The sequence below is a fragment of the Saimiri boliviensis genome, chromosome X (assembly GCF_048565385.1).
Source record: "Saimiri boliviensis isolate mSaiBol1 chromosome X, mSaiBol1.pri, whole genome shotgun sequence".
NCBI lineage: Eukaryota > Metazoa > Chordata > Mammalia > Primates > Cebidae > Saimiri > Saimiri boliviensis.
Window position 1 is genome coordinate 115201001 of NC_133470.1, and position 13421 is coordinate 115214421.

The window sequence follows — 13421 nt, forward strand, 5'->3', positions numbered from 1 at the left end:
CAGTTAGCCTCATTATGTGAATGTAACTAGAATTGATACGATTACAATGAAAGTATTTTTCCTCCTCAAAGTCTAGTTCATAAAGAAATTGAATTTTCCCCTCAAGGCTTGGTTTATAATAAAAGGATTTTTTTTCTTCGTTCTCAGTGCCTTATTTTCAACATCTGGATTACATGATCTGGTTCCAATTTTTTCCTCAAAGCTATCTCTCCTTGCCTCAAAGAACTTTTGGGATTTTGCCAATCAACAGGGAAAAAAAATTTAGATTATAATACGTGCTCTTTCCAGACTAGTCCTAGTTCCCTCAGATAGTTCTGTACCCTGAAACTGGTGCACTTCCAGGAATGTGAGAGATTTTGCGCCGGCTGTTAATGAAGCAATTCCCTCCACCTGTGTCTTGTCCAGTCCCTAAATTACTAACTCAGAAAGGAAGTTGGAAAGTTAAAGAGGCACACTTTCTTTAAAGAGCCTTAATTAGGTTTGGCATTTGAGTTTGTGGGGGTTTTTTTCCTTCCCTATTAACAAAGGACTATTTGTACATCACAAATAGAATTACAGGGAGAAAATTATGCCTTAAAATCATCCACTTAAAAACCAAGACAAAAATGGTACAGGTGGCTTTTTAAAAGAAGGAGGAAAAACTCCCCTCCACATAAGCCCTTTTCTTGAATAGGTCTCTAACTAGCCCTGGTGCAGCTGCAAGGATACATTTAATGTTCCTGTGATTTATTGCTCTACAGAGGATATTCTCAGCCATCATCTGCAGAAGAGGCCCCCCTAGCAATATGTAGAATGGGAGACTAAGAACGTATTGGAATGGGCTAAATTTTCCATGTGGTTTCCATTTTCTTTCTTGTTGTACATTGAAATTTTCTTTTTTCTTTTCCATTGTGTGTGTGTGTGTGTGTGTGTGTGTGTGTGCGTGGTGGAGTTTTGCTCTTGTTGCTTACGTCAGAGTGCAGTAGCTCGATTTTGGCTCACCGCAACTTCCGCCTCCCAGGTTCAAGTGATTCTCCTGCCTCAGGCTCCCAAGTAGCTGGGACTACAGGCACATGGTACCATGCCCAGCTAATATTTTGTATTTTTAGTAGAGATAGGTTTTCACTGTGTTAGGCAGGATGGTCTCTTGACCTCATGATCCGCCCACCTGGGTCTCCCAAAGTGCTGGGATTACAGGTGTGAGCCACCACACCCAGCCAAAAGGTTTTTTGTTTTTTGTTTTTTAAGAAAAAGATTTTTAGCCATCACACATATCACAAAAGCACGCCGTCTCTAGTGCAGCTTGCAGCAGGCCTGAGCCAGAAACTGTCATTAGAAAGAGGAGCTCAAAACATCTTCCATCTTGAAAGGCAAAGCTTCCTAAAGCCAGTTCTTGGCACAAAATCCTCTCTGATTTGATGATTTATAACTTCTCTTGGGTGTCCCCAAACCAAGTGACAATTGTAAGGTATAAAGTGCAACTAATATCGACTGAGCGCTATGTGACACCAAATGTTCTGCGTCATTCACATGGATTACCTCATTTAATACTCAATTTACTGTCTCCATTTTACAGATAAGGAAACTTCAGCTGAAAGAAGTTAAGTTGCTTTACCCAAGGTCACAAAGCCTGCGAATGGAAAGCTAGGATTTAATCCTTGGTTTGTATGATTTCAATAGTAGTGCTTTTAACTAATACATACTTGTCACCCCTTTCTTTTCTTCTAGGCTCCCTCCCTGACCACTAATAGAATATAATGTCAGACCTTCCTTATACTAGCCCCTAGCTACCTAAAAACTCAAACTACGGTAACCATCTATGCCTGTCCTCTAGAGTAATGCCCCATTGTATAAAATTTCCCATTTTATCTAATATCTTTCCATGGAACTCTGGGGTTCCCATCAAATCTTTCAATAAAATTATGGCTTTAAATAATAAAAATTATTTCAGATCCTAATACTAATTGATAAATCTTTCTTGTATATAGCCACCTTTCACATAAACACACATCCTCTTATTCTACTAATTCACCTATATTGAGTACTTATTATGTGCAAGACATCACGTTAATCACTTCACAGGAATCTTCTGTGATTCTCCACAGTAACCCTATGAGATAGCTACTACTATTACACCTGTTTTACACATGAGAAAACTGAAGCTCAGAAAAGTTCTGAAGTTCAGAAAAGCTCCAAGCAAGTGGAGGAGTTAGGGTTTGAATTCAGGTGTGTTTGACTTAAGAGCCCAAACTCCTAAACCACTACGTTCTACTTTCACTTTTCTTAATGGTGATAAGTCATGTTGATAGTACATGCCAGTCATATGATGTGGTCAAAATAGCACTTTACTTCTGTGGAGTTCCTTCCAAATCCCACAGCCCCAGCCTGATTATGAGAAAAACATAATACAAATATCACTGGAGGAATATTCAAAAAAATACTTAATCAGTACCCCTCCCAAACTGCCAAGGTCATAAAAATAAGGAAAAAGATCCAGGTGACATCTATGAAAATGATGGTGTAGGGAACTCCTGTGAAAGTTCTCAATATCAAAATGGAATCACTGTGTTTAAAAAAAATACCTCAATGATAAACTGGATAACGAAAATGTGGCACATATACACCATGAAATACTATGCAGCCATAAAAAAGGATGAGATCATGTCCTTTGCAGGGATATGGATGAACCTGGATCATTTTCAGCAAACTAACACAAGAGCAGAAAACCAAACACCGCATGTTCTCACTCATAAGTGGGAGTTGAACAATGAGAACACATAGACACAAGGAGGGGAACATCACACACCGGAGCCTGTAGGGGGATGGGGGACTATGGGAAAGGATAGCATTAGGAGAAATTCCTAATGTAGATGACGGATTGATGGATGCAGCAAACCACCATGGCACATGCATACCTATGTAACAAACCTGCACATTCTGCACATGTATCCCAGAACTTAAAGCATAATTTTTAAAACATACCTGACAGACCCAGGGAAGATCATGAAGGGAGGATTCTCATGCATAAATGACAGATAACAAGAACTTTCACAGAACACTGCAAAAAAACACAACCTTGCACAAAGGCCATCACAACCTTACATACACAAAAATGCTTCTGCAAGGGTATCTGCCCAGCAACTGCCTGTCCAGCCTTGAAGTGATGCCACCCTTATTACCAATCTTTGTAGCCAAGGATAATTATCTCCAAGCAAGTAATCCTCATTTTTCTTTTAAAAACTTTGTCTTCATCTACCTCCCCAAATACGTACATAGTTTACTATGACATGTATTACCATTGCAATGCTCTATTCCTGAATACACATCATTTCCTTTTGGAGGGCCTCTTTCTGTGTGTTATTTAGGTTAACATAAATGGTGTCTAGAAGTGGGACCTGAAAACGATCTCTATCAGAAGGAATTGGTGATTGGTGTGCAGTACTTACTTGAGCCCTTTGAGCTCTCTGCTTCTGCAACCTACTTTTTCTGTCCTAAGTCTTCTGTCAGGCCATGCCTCCCTCTTTTTGGTGGAGGATTTTTTACTTTATTCAGGACTTGGTAATAAGGCCACCTTAATAAGAAACCTTGCATCCCTCCTGGGATGATAAAAGACTTTTTGTCTTGTCTAGCAAGTCCTTTCTAATATAAAGACAATGTCCTTCTGGTTTGGGTACTCTAGTTTCTATAGAAGTTATGTACTTTCTGAGAGACATGTATTTTCTGGTGAATTTACTTTTGATTCTTTCTACACACCTAATTTAATATTTTATTTGATTGCCATTCTTCATTTAAAATTCTTATGAGCACTTTAATTCTGATTTCATTTTGGTTTGGTTTTGCATCTCTATAAATGATTTGTCTCTTGTTTCTTGTTTCTAAAAATCTTCTGAGAGCAAAAAATTGTAAACGGTGGGCACAAGGAGGCTGGTCAAAAACCACTAGGTTGGCTGGGCATGGTGGTTCATACCTGTAATCCAGCAGTTTGGGAGACCAAAACAGGAGGATCACTTAAAGCCAGGAATTTGAGGCCAGCCTGGGCAACAAACTAAGACCCCGATCTCTCAAAAAAAAAAAAAAAAAAAAACCCTAATAAAACTAAAATTACTTAAAAGCCGCTAGGATGATCACCACCATCTAAAACATTAGTCCAAACTCCTGACAGTCTCTGACAGGATTTATAATATTTTCTTTGCTTTCAAGAGATTAGTAAGAAATGGAAGGAGATTCTTAAACATTAAGGCATGCCAGGTTTTCAGAGATTTCAGCCAGGTATATTAGAGATTCTAGTGCACATGTTTTTTTGTTTCTGTTTTTGTTTTTTCTTTTGTTTTTGAGATGGAGTCTCACTGTGTCGTCCAGGCTGGAGTAGTGGCACAACCTCGGCTCACTGCAACCTCTGCCTTCCAGGTTCAAGCAATTCTCCTGCCTCAGCCTCCAGAGTAGCTGGGATTACAGGCACATGCCACCACACTCAGCTTATTTTTCATATTTTTAGTAGAGACAGGGGTTTCACCATGTTGGCCAGGCTGGTTTTGAACTCCTGACCTCAAGTGATCTGCCTGTCTCGGCCTCCCAAACTTCTAGGATTATAGGTGTGAGACATCATGCCCAGCCTAGCTCACATGTTTAAATTAATGGGCAAACTACATCAAGAAAATTCAGAGCTCAATGGCCACTATACAAATTCTTTGAGCTTGTTAAAAAAAAAAACAACCTGAAACCAACTATAGAGTTAATACATAGAGCCTTCTAAGTTCAAAATTTAAGACTACTTGAAGATTTTGTGTTTCCTTATACAATTAAGCCAGTTCTAACTAGAATGTACACACTAAAATTTTAACCCTATATTCATTTGAATCTGAATAAAAAGGGGATAAAAGGCAAAAGGGATTTTTTTTTTTAAATCAAGCTGCTTTACTCAAAATTTTGGTCCACAGCCTTCATTAGATTTACCTATTAGGGCAAGTAAAGTTTAACCTTTTGAGCAGGTCCTATTTTGTAAGAAGCATATTTTGATTTAATTATAATTTATATACTGATGAATTTGTATTATCTCATGGCTAAAATTTGAAAATGAAAGTTATAAGATTGTACATGAGTGTGTATATAGATATATACATATGTTTAAGTGTGTTTATGCATACTTACATGTATTACGTTGTAAAATATACATAGTAAAATCTGGTGTAGTCAGCCAGAAATGTCTTAAGAAATTCTATTCATATTCATATAAATACAAATATTATTCAAGGTTATTATTATGAACACCTTTATGTGCATAAACTAGAAAACCTAGAAGAGACGGATAAATTCCTGGAAATATACAACCCTCCTAAATTAAACCAGGAAGAAATAGAAACTCTGATCAGGCCAATAACAAGCAGCGAGATTGAAATTCACATAAATGAAATCATACAGTATGCATTTTGTGTGTACGTCTGGCTTCTTACATGCAAATAATTCAGATGTTTTTGAGATTGTGAGCTGCTTTTGACTCTCCTCATTAAAAAGCACAAAATAATTGCTTCCCTGTCCAAGATGTGCTGAGATCTGATTTCTGGTTACTTACTGGGAGGCAATGAGGGTGGTGGGGTGATCTTGAGAAAAAGAAATACCGTCTCACAGGAACCTTCTTCATGTGAAATCATTACCTTGTCTCCATGAAAAGAGAAGTTATTCTTCTCTGGCAGGAGAAAAGAGCTGTTTCTACTATTAAAAAAAGAGAGAGAGAAATTTGGGAGGTCTTATGACCTTGGGCTCATATATATCCCAGATCTCCATGTTCCATTCTTTTCCTATCTGATTTTGGCTTAATGAGCCTGACAAGGTTGGACATTTAGTCCTCTTCACAGGTCAATCACCCTTATTATCAGATCTTGAGTCTGGTTTTTAGTACATTCTGTCCCTACCACTGTGGGAGGTAAGCCTCTCCTTTAAAGCTGCTATGCAGGCAGAGCTTCTACTGCCTTCAAATCAGCCACTCTACTCCAAAATCCTTATTAATATTACTGTTTATATGTCAGTTAAGCATCACAGTCACTTGACCTCCCCATATCTGGCCCTCCACCTACATGTCATTCTAATAAAATAGCGCATACCACAGGAGAGAGCTCAAGTATTTGCAATGTCACTTCATGCCAGGGTTATGGCAATACATACCACTTACCACCAGCGATAGGGTCCCTATTGCTTTTAGACCAAGTGAACAATACAATTCCAAAATCCTATTCTGTCTGTTTTCTACAACCACTTCTTATATCAAATGTTTTTGCCAGGATCCTCTAGAAAACAGAGTCTGAGCAATAATACAAGTACTAACCATTTGAGTGTGTGCAAGCCCAAGGCAACAGGAGTGATGAAAAAGGGTAAGTCAGGCAAAAAAGATGTAAATCAATGTGATGAAATGTATTACCTCACTGGCCATTACTTCAAAAAAATACAAGTCACTTGCCAGGTATGTTTGCTCAGCATATGGGACTTTTTCCAGAATGGTTGAAAGGAAAAAAACACACACACATACATGCATGCACAAACACACATATTTTCAAGTAGTTTTATAAGGATGGAGTGAACTGTCTGCCTGACTCCCTCATGCTTCTTGATTTCCATGAATTAAGGTTCATACCCCGGACTCTTACTTCTAGGTTGCACCATTTGGTCCCTTGATAGCTTCTCACAAAGCCAAATCCCATACCCGTGGTGTAGCATTTTACCCAAATATGGAAGTGGAGTGATAACTTGGCACTGATAGGCTCAGAGTGTAGAACATGAGGGCCATTTAGGTTCAGGGCTTCAACTTAGAATACCGCATAGCTCTGGGAGCTCACAAGGAATGCCAAAAAAAACTGAAATGGCAGCAGCACAATTCGTAAAGCAGATAGCATCTTGGAAAGGAATATAAGAAGGTACACAAGTTTGTGCCAAATACAGAAGATTAGTCCAAATAAGACAAAAGGATAGTTTGAACTAGGTTGGTGACAGTGGAAATGGAGAAAAAGACAGATTTCGCGTTCATTTTGAAGATAGAACCAACAGCACTTTCTAGTAAACTAACTGTGAGGACTCAGAGAAAGGTAGGATTGCTGGATGACACCTACGTGTTTTTACTTGAGTAACTGGATATACTGTTGTATTATTTCTGAGATATAGGTTATAGGGGAGGAATTAGATTTGGCATTGAACGAATCAATATTTAGTCAATAATGTCCAAATGTTTGGTCAAAAAATTTTGCATTTGTGTGTGTTTTAACTGAAACATTACAGTTAATAATCACATCCCATGACAGTTTCATCTCATAATTCAACCAAAAACCAGTCCTACAAATGGATAGAACCAGGTACCACTTACATAGTATAGTTGGCAGAGCATGGAGCAGCCTGTCCCCAAAAGACCTCTCCCCATCTATTGGCCAGATGCCTATAACCTGAGTTCTGATTTTCTATTGCTGTGTAATGAACCACTCCAAACTTAGTCACTTAGAACAACAACATTTATGTTGGTGACTGATCTACAACACGGACAACGTTTGTCACAGTAGTATCATGTGGTATCAGCTGGGGCAGCTCAACTGGGAGCTAAAGGACCTATATCCAAGATGGCTTACTCACATTGACTGGCAAAGTGGTATTGGCTGTCAGGTGGGAGTCCAGCCAGGATGGAAAGCCAGGATCCTTGGCACCTCTCCACAGGAACCTCTGCATGGGCTGGCTGGCCTTTCTCACAGCATATGGCTGGAATCCAAGAGCAAACAGCCCCAGAACAGGAAGATGCCAGTTTTTTGAGGTATAGGCCCAGAAACTGACACGGTGTCACTTCTACCATAATCTATTGGTCAAGCATTCACAGAATCCAAATTCAAGGGGAAGGTACTAGGCATCAACTGTCAATGAGAAGAGTGTCCAAAAATTGGGGGATCATATTTTTAAATGATCTTAGTACCCATACTCTGGTACTAATGGTGCCTTTGGTTTTATAGGGCAGGTAGGGAGGAGATGCCTAAACCATTCATTAAGTGTCTGTTTATATGATTTTGTCAGATGAGCCACTTGATACCCATCAGGTTCCTGAGAGAATGGGAGCCAGCATAGAGATAATAATATAGCTACCACTTTTGGGGCACTTACCATGTGCCAGACATTATTCTGAATTTTTTTTTAATTGCATTTTAGGTTTTGGGGTACATGTGATGAACATGCAAGATTGTTGCATAGGTACACACTTGGCAGTGTGGTTTGCTGCCTTCCGTCCCCTCACCTGTATCTGTCATTTCTCCCCATGCTATCTCTTCCCACCTCCCCACCCCCCTGCCCCTCCCCCATTTCCCCCCAACGGACCCCAGTGTGTAGTGCTCCCCTCCCTGTGTCCATGTGTTCTCATTGTTCAACACCCACGAATTCTTTACATGTATCAGCTCATTGCATTCTCTCAATAATCCCAAAAGGTAACTTCATATTGTTATGTTTATTTTACAGATGAGGTAATTGAGACATAGATGGGTTAAATAATTTGCCTAAAGTTATAAAGCAACAAAGTAAGTGAGCTTGGATTCCAGCTCAGATCTATCTAATTCCAGAGTCCACACTCAAAAAAAAACAAAATGATGCCATACTGGAAAGGGTAGCAATGGGCTTATCAGAGAAAGATAGGCTACCCTAGGCCATAGTCCTGAGAGTACTCAACAGTTCAGTAAGAGTTCGATGGTACAAGCCTTACAGGAATAAATACATGTAAAGTATTAGTGCAGTTGAGGTTTTTCTACCACTGAAAGTTGCTGGTCTCAGAAAGCATGGAAGGAAACAAATATTCATTATCTAGTACTTTTTATTTGTCAGGCATTATGCTAAGTGCTTTACATGCATAGATTTCATATAATTCTTAGAATAATCATGTGTTAATTATTGTTATTACTGCCATTTTATGCCTGAGGAAATTGAGAATTAGATTATCTGATTTATGCAAGGTCACACAGGTGGTAAGTGGCCATTCTGAGGTTCTAGCTGAGATTTGAGTTCAAACTCCTACTCTCAATCATTACACATGAAACCTTGGTGCCTACAAGCATGGTAGTCTCAGGGTTGGGACTATTATGTAGGACTCTGGGAAAAAGATTACTGGAAAAAGTTGGAAGAGGATGAAGGATACCCCAAGTCTATCTAGTCCATCATATTGCCCTTAAACAGGTATCACCTCCAGCTAGTTGACTCTTTTTAGAATGTCTCCTTGTGCCCACTTTCTTTTGTCCAAGATGTCATTAGCAGCCAAGAATATTGACTCTACAGGGCACAAGATAGCTGAATAAATTAATCTCCAATTACTGCCCTCTTTATTCCTAGTTAATTAATAGCTAACTATTGAAGAGAGATTAAAATAATTGACTTCCTGATGACACTGAGCAATTAAATTCTGAGCTCTATTCAAAAGTCTAATCACTGCCTAAGTGGAGATTAATAGAGATGGATCCCTTCTCCATCTAATTTCCATTTTGCCACCAACTGTCCATCAAAGGCTCTGAACCTCCAAGATGCTTTCCTGGAAGCAAGTTTAAGTTTTCTTCCAGGGTGTTGACTGCACCAAAATGTCACAAATCACCACTGAAAAACATGCTTATGTAACCAGACATCACCTGTTTCTCAACAACCTATGGAAATAAAAAAATTGAAAATAAATCTTGGCCCAGTTAAAGCAAACATTTCCAAGCAATTGATGCATTGCTAATTGCAAATAACTGGCTGTCCAGAAAAGGAGGAAGGCAGAAGGGAATCTAGATTTTAAGATGCCAGTTGGGTCACTTAAATAATTCCTAGAAGTACAACCAAAAGATTAGATTCAAGCCTACCTAGCTTTTTCCTCTGCAGATTTCTAAATCCTGGTAGCCTGGTCTCTTGACCTTCAGTTTCAACCCCTCCCTATTTTGGAAAAACACACAGCCTGTAGCCTAGAAAGTTATAAAAACCCAACACTAGAAACCCACCACTCTAAGTCCAGAAGTAGAGTCCAAACTAGGTTTTCAGATTAGTATCCCAGTGTCAAATTTGGCCTTCCATCCCACTAATAGGGTATCTCCCATTCTAGCCTGACCTGAACCTCAATATGCTTCTAGTCAAGTTTTTCCTTCCAAAATAGCTCTCATACTCAGCCTGCCTCACTTTCATTTGCCAGACCTAGACATCAGTCCATGAACCACTTGTCTTAGAGACACCTCCTGTGCATTAGTCCATTCTTCCACTGCTATAAAGGAATACCTGAAACTGGGTAATTTATAAAGAAAAGACGTTTAATTGGCTCACAGTTCCACAGGCCGTACAGGAAGCATAGTAGCTTCTGCTTCTGGGGAGGCCACAGGAAACTTACAATCATGGTGGAAGGTGAAGGAGAAGCAGGCACATATTACATGGCCAGAGCAGGAAGAAGAGATAGAGGGGGAAGGGGCTATACACCTTTAAACAACCAAATCTCATGACAACTCACTCATTCATTATCACAAGAACAGCACCAAGGAGGTGGTGCTAACCCATTCTTGAGAACTTCACCCCCATGATCCAATCACCTCCCACCAGGCCGCACCACCAACACTGGGGAACACTATTCAACACGAGATTTAGTAGGCACACAGAGTCAAATTACATCATCCTGGAAGAATTCACAGCAGCTCTGTCATTCCTAATCCTAGTTATCACAGGAGCTGAAGGAGAAAGCTACCACTTTCTGACTGATGGCATCAGTTTATTAAGTAGTTGGTAATGACTGATCTTAAAAACACAAACATTCACCTCTCCAGCAACAACCTCAGAAGCATTGTCTGCACACAGTAATTCTGTGGGAGCAACTCATCACTGTCTTCAGTAACTTGGCATGACCTGAATCTTGCTTCTGAAAATCTAAGGCACTGAGGTAGACGAACAGGCAGAACTGCTATCCTTTATTTTCTGTGGTCACACCTGTTAAAGGTCTGGTTCTAGGTCCAAACCTGGACCTCCGAAGAGCAGTATGTTTCATCTTGGGCTATTTCTGTCTGTACCATCTCTGACCTGTAGCAATAGTAGAAGCACAGCCCACTCCAACTAGACTTAATTATGTCTAATAGTTCTGTGTCTTCTTTACTGGGTAAATTCTCAGAACTGAAAGTTCAGGCATTGTTTCCCCAAGGATGTTAAATTGTACCATTGGTCTGAGTCCCCTCAAAATAAATATACTTTCTCATGGCCAGAAAAATAAAACAGCAAGCTCCAGATGTGCTCCATTTTTATCCCACTGTTTACAGCCTGAGTAGTAATAGTGAAGGGACAAGTATCCACATACCCTCATCTCCAACCTGCTGGATAAACCTGAAGGGATGGCCTACATATTTAAAGTAAATAAATACCAGTGAGTAGAAGAATACTTACAACTTTGTCCACACATACACCAAAGTACAGCCTTTCAAATACAACTGAGCCAATTGTGAGATTGCTATATATATTGCCACTGGTTTTCATTGACCTACTTGCTGTAGAAAAGAAAGTTCACCTACACTCTCGCATTGGACAAAGGCATTTGACATTCTATCAGTCCTTTGCAAAGCCTGGGAAGTAGTAGAATGGCAGTGGCCATTTGGCCTGGGCCTTAAGCAAAAGGAGTCCTCAAATATGGGCTAATGTACAGAGACAAATATAAGCAGGGGAATTGAGTGAAACCTCATCACTAAGATTGATTCTAATTAAAATCCACAAGACATGACACTAAGTAAAACTGAGGACAGATAAAAGGGTGAAGCACCTCAAAATCTAACACAGTAACAATAAAGCTGATTATTACTGAGTGTTTTCTGTGTGGAAGGTATATTATATATTATCTCATTTAGGCTTCACAGCTATCCTAGAGATAAGTACTACAGCTGGATTGTCTGAAATCAGAGGGCTCCAAGAGGAGGAGGAAAGTTGACAGCTCTGAGGGTAGAAGAGAGAATAGCTAAATCCCCTGAGCCTCTGGCACACAAAGATATGGGAGTCATGTTCTGAGAGATTCCGGGTTCTGTACCCCACTTGAAATCCAGAGTTAATACTAGAAATTCTGCTAGTGTTTCCCTCTAGACTTAGTTGTCCTCTCCATCTTAAACCTTGTCAACATTCATAGTTACTTCAGCTGCTTCAAACAGAGGCTGATCCCTTCTACATTTCATCTACTCTTGTGCCCATAGAGATTTGCATCTTTTGGTTACCTCCTCTGGGTAATAATTAATCCTTACTTTTGGCCTTTCAGCAACCCCTTTCATCTGATGGAGCTTTAAAAAATATTTATGGAGGGCCAGGCACGGCGGCTTATGCCTGTAATCCCAGCGCTTTGGGAGGCTGAGGCAACCAGGAAATCAAGGCCGCAGTGAACTAGGATCATGCCATTACACTCTAGCCTAGGTGACAGGGCAAGACCCTGTCTAAAATGAAAAAAAAAAAATTTAAAAACTAAATATACTTCTATCATAATAATCCAGCACACATGTTCTTTGGTATTTACCCAAAAAAGTTGATAACTTATGTCCACACCAAAACCTGCATACATATATTTATAGCAGCTTTATTCACAATTGCCAAAACTTGAAAGCAACCAAGATGTCCTTCAGCGGGTGATTGCTAAACTGTGGTACATCCAGACAATGGAACATTATTCAGTACCAAAAAGAAACGAACTGTGAAAGGGATAGAAGAAACAAATCATGAAAAGACATAAAGAAACAAATACATATTACCAAATGAAAAGCCAATCTGGAAAGAGTACATATGGCATAATCTCAACTATATGACATTCTGGAAAAGGCAAAAATGACAATAGTAAAAACAGGGGTTAATGAGGGGATAAATAGCCAGACCACAGAGGATTTTTAGGGCAGTGAAATTAATCTGTATGATACTATAATGGTGGCTAAATGCCATTATACATTTATCCAAACCCATAGAATGTACTACATTAAGGGTGAACCCTAATGTAAACTATAGATGATAAGGATGTGTCAATGTAACTTCATCAGTTGTACCACTCTGGTGACAGATGTTGATGATTGGGAAGACTATGCATGTGTGGGGACATGGGGTATTTGGGAACTCTCTGAACCTTCTGCTCAATTTTGCTATGAATCTAAAACTGTTCTAAAAAAGTAAAGTCTCAAAACATAAAATAAATAATGACTGTCATTGACCAAAACACATCAAACATATAAAATTCTGCAAGTTCATTATGATGCTCAAGGAAAAAATACTCACTGATCATCATTAGAAGTTTCTAGAGAAATACTTTATTACATTAAAAGTTAATAAATAAAGGTAAAGAATTAAACATTGATTCTGTGTTTCCTGGTCAAACACTATTTCACTAAATAGTTGATGAGAAAAGTTATTATGTAAAATTCTACTGATCAATGCAAAAGGAATGATGAGATTACAAAAACACCATTTTGCAAATCCTAAGAAAA